Below are 13488 nucleotides of genomic sequence, written 5' to 3'. Positions count from 1 at the left end.
CAAAAGTTTGCGAGGAAGTATAAATGTTGGCCTCCTTCACACAAAAAATATTGGACAGATTTTTCCATGCCATCATAGCCAACAAAAGGTTCTTTATCTTTCTCCAACAAGAAAAATTTCAAAAATTATGTATACCCAATATTAATCTCCAGTTTTAACTATTTATGAAATAATTTTCATTTTACAGAATTTTTTATAGTAAATCAACCTTAACAGGTCAAAAACAAATTACAGTGCCCACAAAGGGGGTCTTTACCCTACTTGTGTCCAAGGATATCGTTTAGTAAATGAAACTAATATAACATGCAAAGTTATTACTTTTACATTCATTTATTTAATTAAATATTAATCAACCAACCAATGAGATAATATGGACTATAATATGCCGAGTTTACGAATAGGCAACGTACCTACTGTTTAATAAATCGAATAAAATGACTCTACATTCAGAAATATATAAAATTTTATCATGAAAGTAGGTATAATTTAATGTGTTTGTATGTAGGTACTCGCTTTATTTAAGGAAAAAGCTAACTGTGAGAAGAGATTTAAGTCAATAAGCGAATTAGTACAGTCGTAATATACATTTGTCTGGTGTACCACAGGGCAGCATACTGGGCCATTGCTTTAATTTTTTTACAGAAAATAAATTTCAATCCGAAAAGCTAAATTAAAAATAAGTAGGGCGTCGAATTCGTCGGCACCTAATGATGACATAGGCCTCCCCTAATGATTTCCACAATGGCCGGTTGCCATTGTGGAAATCATTAGGGGAGGCCTATGTTCAGCAGTGGACGTTCTATGGCTTAAATGATGATGATGATGATGGCGTCGAATTGGCAAATTAAATACCTACTAAGTTACTGAAAACTTGATTTCTTAGCTAGGATTTGATTCGCAATGTGACAAAGAAAGTATAGCAAACACGGCTCTACCACGCTGGACGTTTGCTTCCATACCAGCAATCTAATTACAATATTAAAGGATGGAGCAAGCCTCGTAACAAGAAATCTAAAAGCAATTGAATTCATGCGCTCACTAATATCGATCGATGAGCAAAAAAGGCTCCGTTACGAAGGCAAGGCACTCGCACGCAACAAAAACATGAACGCACGAAGGAAATTTCTCCGCGCGTTTTTTTCGCGGTTCACGGTTGATTCGCGTTCCGCATAGGGATATTTGCTTGCTACGCTATTTTATTCCCGCACATTAGAGCGGGACACCTTAACGAGTTTATTATAGCATTGTCTCTATCTAGAGAGTTCTTGTAGCGTAAAGGTTGATGGAAAACTGATAAAGTAACATACATATGTAAAGAAGTTTTTAATTTATTATTACCTTCTCCTGTATCTCTCTGATCTAATCTTATCCCAAATCAACATAGTGGCATGTATTTTGTAGGGAATCATAAGTCTTATGTAGGTAATTTATGCAACTTAGGTAAAGAGGTCTAAGATCTTAATTGAACTAAGATTCTTCTTGAAATAAATAATATTATTCTATGAAACTCCATTCATTCTTTTATGACTCAGTAACCTGCCCACAGACACTTGATAGGTACTCTACCTACGATACCAATGCATGTACTTACCTACTGCAAAACGTTTCCGCATGGTAAACAGCAGGCTAACTATCTGCCCAAGTCTTTGAGAATGCTAGCTAGCTATGTCAAATTCGCCAAAAATATACCTATAACTCTAACGCATATACATACACTTGAAGTATAAGAATGGGAAAGTTTTCTTCTGCTGTCAGATGCAAGCCAACCCTTACTCGTCAAAGATCGCCGGACTTTCTTCGCGAGATCGCGCGGTTCGCACAACTTTCCGAGCGATTGTTCGCGGTCGCTCGCGCACGTGGGAACTCGCCGTTTTTGTTCCGTGTTTCCATGTCATTTTCCGAAGTGCCGTGTTGACATTCGATGCAATTTAACAGATCGTGTTTTTGTTGCCGTTTTCTGCGTATTTTTGCATCATTGTCGATAATTTCTGGTAAAGAGTTGGAACACTTTGTTCAACCCCCTACCACAGAATTTATTTATCTTAACTTACCTATGTTAAAGTTAGTTATTTTTGGTATTCTTTGAACTTTAAATATTCCGGTTTTTTTAATTTGTCTGGGTAAAATTACATAATAAAAAGTAACTAAACTCTCATCTAGGGGAGGTACCTACTTGTAGCTGTTACGTAACTTTTCCGAAGATAATTCTTAAATAAAATTGTAACTGAAATCACGTAATAATAATGAATGAACACGAGCAAAATAAATGAGTAATGAATAGGTAAATACCTACATACATAAGGTAAATTGATTTAAAATTTATTAATATTTTATGTATTCGAGTGCTCTACATTTTTACATCACACAACTTCCACGCTCGCACGCAAAAATTAATGACAGTTCACCATCGCCTGGCACCTACTTGTTCTGTGCCATTGCTAGAAGTTTTCTGTCGATGCAAAACCACACGTAGGTTATATTAGTATAGGTACTTAATTATTAGTAATTACACTTGTAAAATGGAATGTTACTCTACACTCACCTGTCATTAATGCGCTACATTGACAGAATGTGTAGATTACGTCATACAATGTAATACTATCCTCACTATCACCTGTGAGGTATTACCACAACAAAATAGCTAGTACAGCATGGTAGAACACGTGACTGGTGAATATAACACCTAAATACATACATGTTACAATACATACGAGTAATATATTATCAACTCATAACAATAATTCTTTATGCAACACTGATAACATTCTGTAGAGATAGATAAAACATGCAATTTGCAAGATGTATGAAATACCTAAGTAGGTATCTAGTTAATTTTAAATCTTTCGATGATGAAACGTCATCAAGTCTCCGTAAAACAATTTTGTGTTTAAAACAAAAAGCTATACTAACAACGAAATGGCCATTGCTGATAATATTATCCTCGTATTGGCACTTTCTGAGCTGAATAAATAAGACCTTAGCATTCTATGATTACCTACTACTAAGTAGGTAGCCTACATACGGTTTGATTGATTATTCCCGCTCCTTATCCATTGGGTTTGATAGAGTGAGAGCACTCTACATTTACAGGTTAATAAATACTTACTTTCATTATATGGACTTTAATACATTTTAGGTATAAAATTGAGTTAGGAGGAACAAAAGCAATATGCGTGAAAGGAAAAGATTCGGAAGAAGGACGTAATATGGAATCTGAAAGTTTTTCATAGTTTTCTTTTCATGATTAAAATTCACGACTAGTGAAACTCCAGAATAGTCTTAACTCTTAAATCACACTGTATTAGATCACTAAGTTCAAAGGTAGCAAGAGAAACAAAGAAGGCAAATACTAACTGCTATAACTCCATTTAACAGTGCCTCTGTGGCCTTATTAGGAGCGATCTTCGTTGACTGTCGATTTTACCATTGTATTGGCATGAAACTTGAGTAATTATACGACAAGGTCGTACGTATATAGTACGCGTCATATTTCTTTCAATCTTAACATACTACAAGTATTTTAAATACTACATGCTATTTTACACAAAAATATAAACGTACAAAAGAAAGTGTTGTTCTATTTGCATAAATCTAAATTATATCTTCCATCGGTACAAAACATGGGCCATTATTGTAGAAAATAAATAACGCACACATATAGGAATTAAAGTAGCTGTATAAAGCCACACCACGTTACCAAAAAACACCTCAAAAGAAAGAGACAAACTAATCGGAAAGTCAAAGGTTTAACGAATGTCATTGAACTAATAGGTCATTGATATTTCTACATAAAAATAAGTTTTTCTGACGTACTTGAACGAATAAAAACAACTTAAGTACCTACTTACTTTCTTGCAATTGCTAAAGTAGAGCATTTATTAACGTAGGTACTAAAGAAATTACCTACATTAAAGTTTCATTTACTTCAGTATTGTTAGTAGATAAGGCTTCTGCGGGTAGTTTTCTTAGAAAGTCTAAGCTATTCACCTCAGGACTCCTATTTTTAACTCATGAAGTCGAGGTACTTTTGCTGAAATGATTTTGAATTAAGTCTCAATTCCGAAACCGGGGGATTTTGTACACCATGCTTGATCATAATTTATTTTGGCACCATGCCATCATCATCATCAGCCCTTTACACTTTACAGTCCACTGCTGGACGTGAGCCTTCTACACTTTAATGGGGGGGTTTGCCATAATCTCCACTCTCATGGACATCATGAGTACATGACCTATTATAAATATAATATTAAGTGTCCTGAATAAAAGTACCATGCATCAACCTGGTCGTAAGTCAACTGAAATTTATCTAATGTCTTGTCTAGGAGATATGCTTGTCATGACTGCAGAAAATTCAGAAGGAACAAGTGTAATGATGACCACTTGTAAAAGTCTCTACGTCTCTACTTATACATACATAGCAGGTGACACGAAAATCTAAACCACGGCATACCTAAATTATATATTTCCAAAGCTTTGATCTCATAAATTTGATTTTTCTAAGTAATAAAAGTCCTTATAAATATCTATTATGAACGAAGACCCTTGAAGGTATTAAAATTGCCGCCCACTGATGTTCTAGAACTCAATACACCCATACACAAAAAGGTCAATAGGTTATATCGACTTAAATCTGTCTGAGATTTTAAGAAATTACAATTTCTGTTTACGCCTAAGCACCCCCAGGCAAAAGATGGGATCAGCCCCTTAATGATTCATCCAATTTCCAATGAAATGTAGTTCGAGTTTCGACTTATATTACGCACATTGAGTTTTCTTAACTCTATTTTACGAGTCGAGCTTTTATCCCTTAAATTCGACATTTAGCGCATAACTGTTTATTGTCCGTCCATACCCCAAGATTCATTAATCTTAATTAAAACAATTAAGTCTGTAATTGGATTTATAAACCCTTATTACTTAACTTGAAGTAGTTCGTCACGAGTTGGTTTCTCATGATTAGGTAATCAAAAAGCTTATTTAAACAAACAAGTACAAACTTCGTAAAATAGTAGAAGTAGTTATTAATATAATATTTAACATGTAGGTATTATGATTAACTACTGTATATATTACAATACAACATTTACAACAGCGTAGCGTAAGGTATGAAGTTCATTTTTATGAATGAATTTTCACCGCGCAATTTAAATGTAGAATTATGTATACCTAAATTGGGCTCTATTGTTTTCTATTTTTCACTGAATCCGTGGCAGCTCCACCGAAAGTAACTTTTCTCGGCAACATTGATATGCGCGCGCGCCGCTCAAGTTCGTACGCGTACCAGCGCCATTGTACCGTTGTGCCGCGTGATGCAACGCGTTGTGAAAGCCGATACCGCGGAATTGGGTTAGCTGCGCGAGGCACCGCGTCTGCCCGCTCTTACTTATCGTTGATCTACGACTGTTTACTTCCGTTTAGGCCAGATCTACACTCTGTTTCGTTACTTCTTCATCCTGCTGCGGTGTTCAGGATAGTCTCCTCTTCAATACTTCGACAGCCCATTTCTATAAGTCTCATGCCCGTTTTCACTATCAATCCCTAATTTTTAAGTGACCCATATGGTAACACATAACAGGCATTTTGTTTTAATAGGGGTCACTTAAAAATTAGGGATTGATGGTGAAAACGGGCATCGGTCCCTTTCAATTTTCCCTGTCACTACTCTTTCCAGAAGTATCGAGCTGATTTGCGAATTTAACTAATTAATCGGTTATGTCGGTATATTACTTCTCAATTGTCACGACACCCTTTAACCACCTAATCACTTAACTCTTACAACTTATGTAACACAGTAACTAAACAAGGTAGGTACATTTAAGTCCTTCTACGACCGTATTACTTCGGCTTCAGTGGTGAGGCGAGAGCAGCGTCTCTACATAATTTTCGTACAGAATCCCGTCTAGACTGGCAGATTTCCACACGCTTGAGTAAATAAAGTCACATTGAATAAGTATTGAACGTGCGTAGTCCAATGTTTCCAAAGAAACTAAGAAATCTGCGAAGATTTGTCTTGCCTGAGTTCGAACCACTACGAGTACTTACTTAATTATTTTGCAGTCATACGTAGCACATACGGATCAATCCGGAGTTCCATTTTCTAATGTGATGTCATTTAAATCCTTAGTTGTGATTTATGCTATATAATCCAAATTCAGCAGATCGTAGGCTCGTAGCAATTCGTAGTTTCGTAGCATATCGGAAGAGATTAAACATTGTCAATCAGGTATAGCGACTGGAAGGTGTTAATTTTAGTTAATTAAATTCTCAATTCTTTATTGCATCCATAATGTTACAGAGGTGGTGGTGGTATCGTTAATCAGTTAAACGATTATTTGCTTTTGATATTATTAAAGAGAATTTTCAGTTTTTTTCAGGTAGAGTCGCTGTTCCTAAAGTAGGTTACGAACTTTTGCGCTATCTGTGCGAGTTCCAAGAAAAAAGCCTGTATTCTTATTATTCACAAATTAAATAATATCACTTACCTACGTATTTCATAGTAGATTGCGTAGTCTTTATCTAGAGGTCAATTTTAATTTACTTCGCAGTTTATCTCTTTATTAAGTAGGTAAAGTTAAGTAGGTATAAATTGAATGAAATATCATTTTATGATTGACAACACCCTGCATCATTGAAAATAGTATTAAGGTCAAAGAAGATTGAATCTGTTATTATGTATTTTTCAGCTTCTCGAAGAAATAAGATTATTTGTAGCGATGCGGTTGTATGTCCACCTTTAGATAAAATGTGACGACAACAATGATTTACAGGGCTTTTAATCCTACTGCCATCCTCTGTAATTAATATAAATAGGGAAAAACATAATAGGGCTATTTAAAGGGCATATTGAAAAGGCCCAAGCGTGCGAGATGATCATTGTTATTCTGCCGCCGAGACGCCGCGACATGGCTTTGACCCACCGCATGTGGGTCAAGAGGAATCGATCACCACACTAGTTGTCGGACGCGTTATACAACACCGACCTTATTAACTGGGAATAACTGGAGGTAAGTGGCTAGCAAATGTAAACAAATAGAGCCTAGTAAAACCACTCTTAAACAGTTCAAAAATACAGAGAGCATTTAATTTTATATCCCAACTCGTTTGTCTCCTACCATGGAGAAATCTGTAAGATAATTTCCTCTGGATGCATCTTTTGCAATTAAATCGACTTTATTACAGGAAATTAATCGTGACCGCGTAGTTCGAACGCAAAATTAAACGTAGGAAGATACTTGTTAGTTATAATTTTAGACTACAAACTAATTGCTCGTTTTATTTTGCAATGATTGACTTTCCAGTTTTCCAGTTCCAGTTTTCAAAATTTACAATGCAAGGGAAGAAGGTACCAATGTTGGAACCTACTGTAATTTTACCTTAGTTAAATTATAATAATCATAGTTGGCAGTTAGGTAACTTAGAAACCACACATCATCATCTCCCACTAAAATCTAGATTAAGTTTCCGACAAATTCTCCGTTTACGGAATTTTTAGCACATAAGTAAAAGGATAGAGTTCAAGACGGTTACAACATTTGGCGCTCTTCAGATTCTTTCTAAAAGTTATAAATGATCCATAACGAATTTGTGAGTAGATTTACAAGAATGGCAAAATCGTGTCTATTTAGTTTGTAGCTAGAAGGTTGCAACACTTGCAGCAGAGTTAAGTGTGCACATGAGAATTAGCACGTCATCAGCGAGTGAAAGTTGGTCAGAGAAACTGGTCTGCGTGCCGTTATATCTGTGCGGTCTGCGAGTTATGACAGTAGCCCATTTTAGAAACATCTTCTGCCCAATTAAGGTTTTATTCGGTGTCAGTGTCATGCTGCACTTTCAAGTTTCAACGAAGTTGAGACCCTTGACCAAATAATTGCACGAGCATCGATCGAAATGAACGAACAGCGAAGCGTACGATAGCGAGCGCCATCTACAGAACTTAAATTGTAGGTTGGTACTAATGTCTTCAAAGAATTATGCGTTCTTACCATCAAGTTTTTTATAGCTGAAATATTGAGCTTTTTAGACCTGTTCATCTTTTCTTCAGAATTTTTGGATGCTTAAAACGGATGTTATACTTGCTTTCTCTATCTTGTATTTTAGTTAAACTTTAATAAACTTAGCTGCATGTTTTTGACGGATTACGAGTTTATTTCAGCGGAAAATTATTGAAAGTCAGTCATGATCACGCGTTTATTCAGCTAAGTACATACGAAGTAAGCATTCGATGCTGTCATTTGCGAATCGTAAAACCGGTCTTGGCCGGTTCCGAAGTAATCGTAGGTCGCCAGTGTCGACACACTTGGAGAGGCCATTGAACATGCGAATGTGTGAGAATAGCTAAACTTTTAAAAATATTGTTGAATTTATTTCTCAAAAAATTACACAGATTGGATGAAGATTTAGTTTTTGTTCTTGTTGTCATTTTGTCTCCAAGACTAACCCCCTAAGAACTGATTGTATCCAGATTTCCACCCATTTGATGGTTTGAAAATCACTCTCAAACTGCTTCAGTTTCTTGCCTTTACCGCATACCTAGTTACACACCACATAATAAAACGATAAGGTCCGGGAATTTTCAGCAATTTTGAGTTAAAAGACCGAATTATTAAAAGGTAATTCGACAATGTTAATTTAATAGCGGCATTCGAACTTTGTGTTCGAAAAAAGTGTGTTATGGCACCAAGTCGAGCGCGCGAAGCATTCGCCGCTATAGGTAGAGCTCTGTAATTAGGTACCGACGTTATTTTCTTTCTCGTATCGCGGAAATTATGAACGTTTTAGCTTGTTTGTGTTTTCGAATCGTCTGTAATTACCATTACACGTTCAGTCCACTTGATTACTGGTAAAACCATACTTTTAATATAAGGCTAACGGTACACGTTGAAAATGTTACCTTGCCTGCTCTACTGCTGTGTATTTCTAAATGCATATTTCTTTAAAATACGGGTCAATCCTTAGATTTACTATTACTATTCCATTTAATATTAACTTTACTTTGATTATTGCGTAATTTGATTAACCGAGTCTGAAAGCGTTCAAAAAACCAAAGAAAAGGCTTCTCCCTGGCGATACAGTTTTACAGAATAAACTAAATATTTTAAGTAAATATTTACGACAACATTTTATCGGATAATAATATTTTGACAGACCAAATATCAGAACACAAATAAACCCGGGGCAAGACCACACATGCGCCAGATTCGTTGATAACATGTGACCAAATTCCGGTGAATTTTATCTTTATCATGGTGTTCAAATATTTTCGATCCTTTTTTGCCGATTCAGCCGATTAAAATTAAATGTAATGGATGGTAACCAACTAACGGAGTACCTACTGCCAAAATCTTCAAATTCTTGAACTTATTCACATCATAAGTATTTTTAATTAGATTATTCCTAAGCACTAGGTACGTAATGTTTTGAGATAAGTAAGATTTGCGGAAGCTATTGTTTACTTTTTTTGACTGCTTTGAGTCTCTTTAAAAGTTCCACCCAAATCTATTCAGCAATTTCATTGAAAACCCCTAATCAGAAACCAATAAGATTTGAAACTTGTTAACTTCGCAACAAAGGCTGGGTTGCACCATCTTACTTTATTTTTGACAAACGTCAGAAATCTGTCAAACTCCATACAAAAAGCACCGGTTATCGTTATAGTTACGGTCAAAGTTAGGTGGTGCAACTCAGCCTTAAACAAAAGGTAGTATATTCATAACAAGCGTTACGTTTTATTTATTTTTAGAAACAATGTATTGCACGTTTCTTTAATACAGTTTATTCTAGCCGTAAATAAGTAATTGTGCAAATATTGCCACGACACGTTGCCTTGCGCGAGCGATCGAGGCCGTGCAGGCGCAATGTCAGGATCAAGGCTGTAGATCATTACCATAAGAATACACAGAATGAACTCCCTACTACAGCTCAATCAAAAACGGAGGGGCCACTATGAATAGCAACGGATCAGTTTATTCAACTACTACATTCTTGATTTTAAATAAATTGTTTGATGTTTTTAACAAAAGTTTATTGTTGGTAAAACGTGACACATTCTCTTGAGAGAGTTGCCTTACAAGGCTGCCTTGCACGCCGTAAACCTGACATTCGTGCACACGTCTGTATCCTTTTTGAGAAATTAAAAAAATAACATCTATCGTTTTCGCATTCGTAATTTATTAAATTTGTTAAAAATAATAAACACTACGTAACACAATTGTCTCATTTATTTGCAATACACAAATTTTGTTATAAAACCACACATTCTGTCATAAAAAGGTGGGACGAGAAACAAACTAATTTGAAAAAACATGAAATTATAATTACATTACATGTAATCCACACAATGAAGTTCACAACAACCAAATTGATAAATTATGTATGATAAATGTAGAGTCAGCATGATTAACTCTACATGATTAAAATGAGCTCAGTATTTTACAGATATCTTGTCAGTCAGGACGTTATCTATAGACGCACAATGTGTTTAAAATTTGTATAAAAAATCATATAACTTACATATTTTCAGAAACAGACAGTTTAACACAAGATATTTTGTGGTTCTTCTTTCCTTTAGCAATTTTAAATTATATTTTTTCTGAAGTATTTTTTAATTTTCTCTGAAATATATTTAATTAATTTACATAGCTTTACTTACTATGGGAATATACACAGTGCGAATATAGACAAGTCAAGGTGTTAGAGCCATCACCGTAGTACAAACAATTTCATTTCGAAATAGATGCAACGATCTTCGAACTCATCATAAGTCTTATTTGATAATACCATAGTTGTAAACTTAATTATTATTTGAGCTATTTTGACAATTTAAATGCGTTATAATAAAATATACTTTGTTATTTGGTTGTTGAACAAAATATCCTCTACATACTTATCTAAATAATTACTATTTTGTAAGTTTAAAGTAGTTTTAATTAATTAAGTACAACCGATTTACATCCGAGGTTTTTATGGACGTATTAATGACTAGACTAATTTTAACCAGGCCAGAAGTGTTTAAATCCTCATTACAAATTCAAATGCTACCCAAACCAGTTCATTGCTAACTGAATTAAAACCAATTTTAGCAGGACCTGTTGTTAACAAAGTAAATAGATGTAATTTTTATACAAACACGCAAAAACACGTTAATATTTAATTTTACTTTTACTTATACCCAAAACGTATCACTACTTTTCTATTTTGTGGTATTACTTTACTTTCTAGGATATTCTACTCGTAATATTCATAACGAGGTTGCATGAAGATTGGTCAAAACACATCATCTTACTATTGTTCTATAACCATTGACTATTTTATCAGCTTCCTTCTTAAATGTGGACACTTTTGTGTGCTACTTAATTAATTTGTTTGATATAAATACAGCTAAATTATAGCTCCTGAAAAATTTAGTAATAAAGGGGCAGTTACCCCGTATCTTGGAATATACATGTAAGTCAAGTTATTTTATCTACTCACAATACATTGTTCGTCAAGAAGTTTGCAAGTGTTCCACTCTGAACCTGCTCTTTAAACGGATAGGCAGTAAAAGTAGCCCGGCCACAGGCGGCTAACTCGTTTAACTCGTCCAACACGAGCCAAGCTGTCTTTAGTCTGAAAAGCGCAACTTGTCGTTTTACTTACATATTCGGCACCATTTATCTTAGCCATGGGGATTGAGCTTCCAGTTTCTTTTTCTTCTTAAAATTTTGACCACTGGGGGAATCAGTGTTACTTCTTCAAAAAAACTTTATTGGCTTCTAAGGACTGCACATAAGAAAACAGTTTTCTAGAAAAAACTTGAAGACTACTTTTTACCTGGGGGTGTGTTAATTTATCTGTCATTGGCTAAATCAACAAGCTTAGAACTGAATTCTGTAGTGATGTCCTCTTTTGTTGTCCTTCGCAGATTCCGCCGACCGCCTTCTAGCAGCGGCATAGACCGCCAGCTTGGAGGGCGAAGGGAGGCTGGAGTCCCGGGGCCGCACGAGGGACTCCCGGGATTCCGCCGCGGGAAGGGACGCTGAAGTCGGGACCGAGGGCAGTTTCCTCACTGTGTCGTAGGGTAGCGGCGAGCTACGGGAGGCGCTCGACGCTATGGACCCAGATCCATCGGAATCCTGTAACAAGAATAGGAAGATCGATTCCGTCGATGTCCAAAATATAATTAAAGGCAATCGTAATATCAATTAACGTTTTATTAATCTATCTTCGATCATTCAATAGCGACTGTATAAAATATCGTAATAATGAAACAAACAACAAAAAATATAGTAAAAAATAAATGCAATTATTGTTTCAATAAATGCTATTGAATAATTCATAATGCACTAACTTCCTGATGGTTTTACCTCAATAAAAAGTTGGAATTGACTTGTAAGGTTAAAATCCAACAGAGCGATGTAATTAACTTCCAATTCTTGCCGACAAAAGGTTTGTTTTTTCTTGTTAAAGAGAACAAAAGCTACCACGAACTACGGTAAGATAGAGAGAGACGTTATTCACGTTATGCATAAATAAATAAGCTTTCAACTTTCGTGCCAAATTTTTTTTCGAAATAAAATAATAATTAGGTAAGATAAGAGACGTTACACGCACATTTAGCTTAAATAAAAGCTATTAAATTTCGTACCAAAATTCTTTGCGAGAGAAAATGAAAATTATAATGAAACTGAACTTTTTAATACAACTCAGACATAAAGTTGCCCAGAGGCTCTGGCAAGCCTGAAATTCTACGGGCGACGAGCGTTTACTACCAAGCCTTATTACACGAATCTGTGGGGCACTCCACCCGAGCAGGCAGAACCATTCAAGACACTAGATTTGATTCTCTAAGCAGTCACAACTGCTCAAAAGGTTCCGTGTATGTAAGTAGAATAATGTACTCGTAGTTTGCTATGCAGTCGCAGCCTGAAGTTGTCGATAATCTGGATGAGCCTACCTTTCGTGCGTCTCTGTGTTCCATGCGCTCGTATCTGGTGTTCCTAGCGGACGGCTTCCTGGGCGGGCGAGGCAGCGCCGAGGGCGGCGGCGGCAGGCTGGACGAGCATTTACTACCAAGCCTTATTACACGAATCTGTGGGGCACTCCACCCAGGCAGGCAGAGTCATTCAAGACACTAGATTTGATTCTCTAAGCAGTCACAACTGCTCAAAAGGTTCCGTGTATGTAAGTAGGTAGAATAATGTACTCGTAGTTTGCTATGCAGTCGCAGCCTGAAGCTGTCGATAATCTGGATGAGCCTACCTTTCATGCGTCTCTGTGTTCCATGCGCTCGTATCTGGTGTTCCTAGCAGACGGCTTCCTGGGCGGGCGGGGCAACGCCGAGGGCGGCGGCGGCAGGCTGGACGAGTGTTTACTAGCAAAGCCTTATTACACGAATCTGTGGGGCTACTCCACCCAGACAGGCAGAGTCATTCAAGACGCTAGATTTGCTTCCCTAATCTGGATGAGCCTACCTTTCGTGCGTCTCTGTGTTCCATGCGCTCGTATTGA

At 36.3% G+C, this 13488-nt stretch overlaps 1 long non-coding RNA gene across 1 annotated transcript; it reads right to left on the bottom strand.

Moving 5' to 3' along the window:
- Positions 1-10202: 10202 nt before the first annotated feature.
- On the bottom strand, positions 10203-13021 carry LOC135074115 (uncharacterized). The gene is made up of 2 exons (XR_010257749.1): positions 12935-13021; positions 10203-12113 (listed from the first exon to the last, which is right to left on the bottom strand). It is a non-coding gene; the product is annotated as an uncharacterized LOC135074115 (long non-coding RNA).
- Positions 13022-13488: the final 467 nt, after the last annotated feature.

The sequence above is a fragment of the Ostrinia nubilalis genome, chromosome 8, assembly GCF_963855985.1.
Source record: "Ostrinia nubilalis chromosome 8, ilOstNubi1.1, whole genome shotgun sequence".
Lineage (NCBI taxonomy): Eukaryota > Metazoa > Arthropoda > Insecta > Lepidoptera > Crambidae > Ostrinia > Ostrinia nubilalis.
The sequence above is the reverse complement of the archived record's forward strand: the minus strand, read 5'-3'. Positions and strand labels throughout refer to the sequence as shown.